We start from the raw sequence: 6,627 nt of genomic DNA, 5'->3' as shown, positions 1-6,627 counted from the left end.
GGGAAAGCGGGCTTAGGATTGTCTAGTCTGAAAAATTTCAGTGGACTCTGGGGCATGGGGGCTATCTCTAGTTGTCTGGTCCCTGGCTATGCGGTCACTGGTGCAGGTAGATAGTGGCCCAGAGTGTGAGAGCCTGATGGAGGAGGTGGTTGGGGTGTGGGCTCTGGATTAACTGGTTTGCTTATGAAAAGCTATGTTCTCTTTTTAAATTTTTAATGTTTTATACAATTTTTAAAGGTTAAACTCCATTTACAGTTATTACAAAATACTGACTGTATTCCCTATGTTGCACAATACATCCTTGTAGCCTGTTTTACACCCAATAGTTTGCATCTCCCACTCCTCCATTCCTATATTGCCCCTCCTCCCCTCCCTACTGGTAACCACTAGTTTGTTCTCTATATCTGTGAGTCTGCTTCCTTTTGTTATATTCACTCCTTTGTTGTATTTTTTAGATTCCATGTATAAATAATATCATATAGTATTTGTCTTCCTCTGTCTGACTTATTTGATTTAGCACAATGCCCTCCAAATCCATCCATGTTGCTGCAAATGGCAAAATTTTATGGCTGAGTAGTATTCCATTGTATGTATACCACATCTTCTTTATCCATTTATCTGTTGATGGATACTTAGGTTGCTTCCATATCTTGGCAATTGTAAATAATGCTGCTATGAACACTGGAGTGCATGTATCTTTTTGAATTAGTGTTTTTGCTTTTTTTGGATGTATATCCAGGAGTGGAATTGCTGGGTCATATGGGTCATATGGTAACTCTATTTTTAGCTGTTTCAGAAACTCCATGCTGTTTTCCACAGTGGCTGCACCAATTTACATTCCCATCAACAGTGCACAAGGGTTCCCTTTTCTCCCCATCTTTGCTGATATTTGTTATTTGTGGTCTTTTTGATGATAGCTGTTCTGACAGGTGTCAGGTGATATCTCATTGTGGTTTTGATTTGCATTCCCCTGATGATTAGCAATGTTGAGCATCTTTTCATGTGTGCCTGTGAAAGGCATGTTCTATCCCTGGGAATTGGCTAGCCCTGGGAGGGACAGTCTTTCCAGGCCCCAGAGACAAAAACATCAGAAACACATGGTTAATACACATAGCGACTTTAAAAAATTTAGTATTTCATACAGTTTCCGAGAGTCAGGAATCTGGGAGTGGCTTTGCTGGGTGGATCTGGCTCAGGGTCTCTCAGGAAGTTACCATCCAGTTGCTGGCCAGACCGCGGTCATCTGAAACTTGACTGGGGCCAGAGGCTCTGCGTCCAAGATGGTCCAGGCATCTTGTTTTCTCTCTGTTGGAAGAGAGTTCCTTGCTGACTTTGGCCAGCAGTCTCAGCTCCTCAGCAAGTGGGCCTCTCCAGAGGGCGGCTGGCTCCTCCCAGAGCAAGTGATCTGACAGTGAGTGAGAGAGTTAAGCCACACTTATAAAAATAAATAAGTATCAGAAATGACATACCATCACTTCTGCCATATGCTATTGGTCAGACAGATTAACAATGGTCCGTTGTGGGGGAAAGGGCTGCACAGAGTATGAATACCAGGAAGCGGGGTTCACTGTGGGCCAATTTGCAGACCACCATGGTCCACCAGAAGTTCATATCCTTCCCACATGCAGAATACAGTCAATCCCTTCCAGAGTCCCCAGAAATCTCATCCTATTGTAGCATCTGCTCAATGTCCAGAATCTCATAATGTAAATCAGGTCTGGGTAAATCAGGTCTCATAATGTAAATCAGGTCTATAAATTTATTATAGTTCCTTAAATCCAGTTTCTCCAGTACAGTTCTTCTTGACAAGCTATCTGCTCCACCCCACCCCCTCTGTATGAGTCAGCTCAGGCTGCTGTAACAAAATACCACAGACTGGGGGGCTTAATCAACAGACATTTATTTCTCCCATTTCTGGAGGCTGGAAGTCCAAGATCAGGGTACCTGCATGGTTGAGTTCTGGTGAGGACTGTCTTCCTGGCTTGGAGCTGGCTGACTTCTTTTTCTTTTTGGCTGACTTCTTATTGTATCCTCACATGGAAGAGAGAGAGACAGAACTAGCTCTCTGGTCTCTTTACAAGGGTACTAATCCCATCATGAGGACCCCACCCCCATGGCCTCATCTAAACCTAACTACCTCCAAAATCTCCACCTCCAAATACCATCACATTGGGGGTTAGGGCTTCAACATGAACTTTAAGGGGACATGAATATTCAGTTCATAAACCCTCTCCTACTGAACATACAAGGGGACAGACAGAATAACCACTCTAGAAACTCTTGCTGAAAAAGGGAGAAGATGAGAGCGTGAAGAAGTTGCTGGTCCATATAGATTCCAAGCCAAGCAAACGTCCTAAGTTCCTTAATTATGTCTCAAGTCTTGGGAACCATACTCCAAGGCTTTGGACTGCCCTCTGGGCTCTTGGTTTTTCCCTGTGAGTCATCCTTCCTTTTTCATGAAAGGAAAGGTATCATGCTGTAACAGGAAACGTATCATGTGTTAGCAGCTGAGTAATATTCTCAGCCTGCTTCCTGCCAGTAGAACTTTGAGGGTCCAAAGACCTCTTTTTATTTTGTACTGGCTCTGTCCCTTTCAGTCCAAGTTGGTAATGATTCTGTACATATAATTCTCATAAAAACTTTATGGATTTCCTGCGAATCTCCACGGGATCTACTCCATTAGGCAAAGTCAACACCCCTAAATCTCTTTGAGATGAGCCCTTCTCCACATAGATAAGGCTTCTGCAGACAGCAGAGGGGCAATGATCCGAAGCTTCTAAGAGCACTGTTTTTTTTTTTGGCCACACCGCTGGCATGCAGGATCTTAGTTCCCTGACCAGGGATCGAACCCATGCCCCCTGCAGTGGAAGCGTGGAGTACTAACCACTGGACCGCCAGGGGAGTCCTGAGGAGCATTATCCTCTGATTGAGAGGGTCTGTGAGTGTCTTGGTCCACTGGGACTGCTGTAACAAAACACCACAGGCTGGGTAATTTATAAACAACAGAAATCTATTTCTCACAGTTCTGGAGGCTGGAATTCTGAGACCAGGGTGCCAGCATGGCTGGGTTCTGGTGAGGGCCCTCCTCCAGGCTGCCGACTTCTTGTGACCTCACATGTGAGGTACACCTTTAATCTCACAAGCATTTGGGCCACAGCAGTGAGGCACACCTTTACTCTCCTTAGAGGGCCTTTTGTCTGACAAAAGGACTATGGGGTATGGCTTTATATCTTTCTGAAATCTTTTAAAAATTATTTACAGGCACAGCCTAGGGTCTATCTCTGGACCACAGGTTTTCTGGCAGGGCCCTGAATTTGGACTTTTGCTTGGAAGCCATTCCTTGATTCTAGCATAATTTGTCATCTGGCCCAGCTGAAAACCTTCCAGTCCCAGCTCCTTTCTGCTTAACGACCCTTCCGTTCATTTCTCTCTCTTCTCTGGCATCTTACTATAAGCAACTAGCAGAAAGCAGGCAGCACTGAAAACGCTTTGGCTCCAAATCTCCTTGACTAGATCACGAGTTCATTGGGTGCATTTTCCTCTGTCCACATGACTGCAGGCAACAGCATCACCAGGATCCCTTCCTCCAGTTTCCTTCACTTTCCTGCAAGCTCTGACCTGGATCTGTAACGACCTGGACTCTTTTATTCACAGCTTCTTCAAGGTGCTCCAGGCATTTACCAATGCTCTCAACAAAGCCCACCGCCTGGTGCCACAGCCACTCCCACATCTTGGGTTTCTGTCACAGTACCCCGCCTGCAAATGTATCCAAATGTGTTCTATCTGTACTACCAATTTAGCCCCAAATTTAGCAGGTTAAAGCGGTAGAAATTATTATCTTGCACAGTTTCTGAGGGTCAGGAATCTGGGACTGGCTTAGCCAGTGGTTCTGACGCAGGGTCTCTCAGGAGGCTCCCATCTAGATGTAGTGGGGTTTGCAGTCATCTGACACTTGACTGGGGCTTGGGGATCTGTGTCCATGAGGCTTTCTTTGCCACATGGGCCTCTCCATGGGGTTACTAGCGACTTCCCCCAGAGCAAGTGATGAGAGGGAGAGGGAGAGAGAGAAGGCAAGATGCAGCCACGTGTCTTTTGTAACTTAATTCCAGACGAGACAGGCCATCACTACTTCTGTATTCTACTGGACCAACCCTGTACAATGTGGGAGGAGACTGTAGGAGGGTGTGAAATCCCAGAGGCGAAATGTCATGTTGTCTATAACCTATATACTTCAGCAAAAAAAAAAAAAAATAAAGAAATGAAGTAAACGGCAAAAATATTCACAATAATTATATCTAAATCAGGGGAATGTGGGACTTTACTGAGCTTTTCTTTCTACTTTTCTGCATATTTGTACAGTTTCATAGTAAAAAGTGGAAAAAAAGCTAACTTAGGCTTTCTGTCTAGGGGTGACAAGATGGCTTAATGGCTCAAGAATCATCTAGAAACCAGCTTTCTTTTCTACGCAGCCTTCCGATCTGCCTTCAGCAGCAATGCCTGCCCTGCGCGCAGGACTCAGTGCTTTCCCAGCTGGCTACCTGCAGCTGCATTCAAGGGGTGGGGCTGAGTCAGCAACACCGCCCCAGAAATGGGAACAGATGAACTGCAATACACTCTCCCCCAGGTATTCCTGGGAGATGTTCTCAAACACACCAGCACTTCTGATTTTGTTCCAAAATTTCTTTAGAGGAGCAGTTCCATGGAATACTTTTCCTGACCTTGCCTTCAAGGTCAGCGTTCATACGGGGCTTTAGCAGAGTCTGCGGTCTTGTTTAACTTTGCCCGGTTTGTTAATTCAGCTTGGGTTCACTCAGTTCCTGGAATTTAGTTCCTTATTTCATAATAATAAATAAAATAACTTTGGAGGGACAACCAGCTGTGACTGCTGAGTCACAGCTCTTTATTAAGGAACTCTGTGAAACCCCAGTGTTCACTTATGCTAAGAGTTTCTTTAAGAATAGAGCTTTAAAAAAATTTTTTTTTAGAGTTAAATATTAACTTGTGATGAATTTTCCAGAGGAGTTTGGAACTAAAACTGGTGAAGGTGAAAAAAATGCCATTTGGGGTGTTGCAAGCAGTTTGTACTTTTTAAGATAGAAGCAAGAATTTATGTTTAGGGCCCACCCTCCGTTGGTTCTGGGTGGTAACACTTCGGTGACTTCTTTGACTTATTCAGATATTTAAAAATTACCTACATATTATTTTGGAGAAATCCCAAGGCAGTGAAGTAATTCAGTTGCAGATGTTTCAAACTGGCACGTGAAAGGTTCTGTTTAATGCTAAACCAGTGTATCTCTAGCAGGATAACACCTTTGCCTTGGGGAGGACTGGAAGGGTACCCAGCCACGGTGCGATGGTTTGTCGATGTGCCCACTGGGCTAAACTGATCTGTGTTTCCCAGGATTCCCTTTTCTTGTATGTTTCTAGTTTGATGGGCCTATAAGATTTATTTTATCCTGAGAGTTGCACCTGCCTTCCTCCAGCCAGGCTTTCCTTGCTGAACCTATAACATAAAATCATGGAAGGTTGACACTGACATGGCCTATACAGATTATCTAGTTCAATTGGGTCCTAAAGTTGGTCCATCGTAAGAGTCATCTGGGGAGTTTTTTTTTTTTGCGGTACGCACTGCTGTGGCCTCTCCCATTGCAGAGCACAGGCTCCGGACGCGCAGGCTCAGCGGCCATGGCTCACGGGCCCAGCTGCTCCGCGGCATGTGGGATCTTCCTGGACCGGGGCACGAACCCGTGTCCCTTAAATCGGCAGGCGGACTCTCAACCACTGCGCCACCAGGGAAGCCCCTGGGGATTATTTTGAAATAAGGTTTCCCCAGTGCCACCCTGTAAGATTCTAGTTCAGTAGGTCTGAGCCCAGGACATCTGACATTTACAAGTTCCCTAGATGGTTTTGATGGTCAGCCAAGTGGGTTTGCTAGTCACTGTGATTCTCAAAGTATGGTCCTTGGACCAGGGACACCAGTATCATCACCCAGAATCTTGTTGGACCCACAAATTCCTGAGGTTCCCCCTGGACCTCCTGAATCAGAGGCTCTGTTTGTGGCCCAGCACTCTGTGGTTTAACAAACCCTCCAGGGGATTCTGATGCGTGCTAAAGTTTGAGAACCAAATCTAGTCTAATCCCTCATTTCATAGTTAAGGAAAACAAGTCTAAGGAGAAGGGACACGTCTTTGGCTTAATGCAAGGAGATGGACATAGGAGGCATCCTCTCCTTGCACTCAGGTGTTTCGAGCAGAGAGCACTCACAGCCTGCCTTGAGAAACCTCAGGTTACTACACTTGTGAGAGCAAGGTTTTCATCAACTAGAAGATGTTACATGATCCAGTGACCCAGTTTGTAGTACAAAATGCCAAAGGAATCATTTTTTTTTTAGGAGTGCAGGTTAAGGAAAATCAAGAGCTGTAGCACTTAAGCAAGCTTCATGAAGAAGAATTCTGAAAGCTGGAAAGGATTTGCATAAATGGAAAGAGAGAGGGCGGCCCTCTCCCCAAAGTAGGGAGACCACAGGGAGGAAGAGGCAGGACAACAGAGATTCCAGCCAGGTTCAGGGGGAAGGTGCACGTTAAGACAAAGAGGAGACTGTGAGAGGGGTCTGGGAGATAGTTTTAG

At 45.3% G+C, this 6,627-nt stretch overlaps 1 long non-coding RNA gene across 1 annotated transcript; it reads right to left on the bottom strand.

Moving 5' to 3' along the window:
- Positions 1 to 958: 958 nt before the first annotated feature.
- LOC114892349 lies at positions 959 to 5,675 on the bottom strand. Its single transcript, XR_003792706.1, has 3 exons — positions 2,885 to 5,675; positions 1,945 to 2,031; positions 959 to 1,405 (listed from the first exon to the last, which is right to left on the bottom strand). It is a non-coding gene; the product is annotated as an uncharacterized LOC114892349 (long non-coding RNA).
- Between the last annotated feature and the right edge of the window lie 952 nt (positions 5,676 to 6,627).

This window comes from Monodon monoceros, unplaced genomic scaffold, assembly GCF_005190385.1.
Source record: "Monodon monoceros isolate NGI ecotype Baffin Bay Population unplaced genomic scaffold, NGI_Narwhal_1 Super_Scaffold_12, whole genome shotgun sequence".
NCBI lineage: Eukaryota > Metazoa > Chordata > Mammalia > Artiodactyla > Monodontidae > Monodon > Monodon monoceros.
The sequence above is the reverse complement of the archived record's forward strand: the minus strand, read 5'-3'. Positions and strand labels throughout refer to the sequence as shown.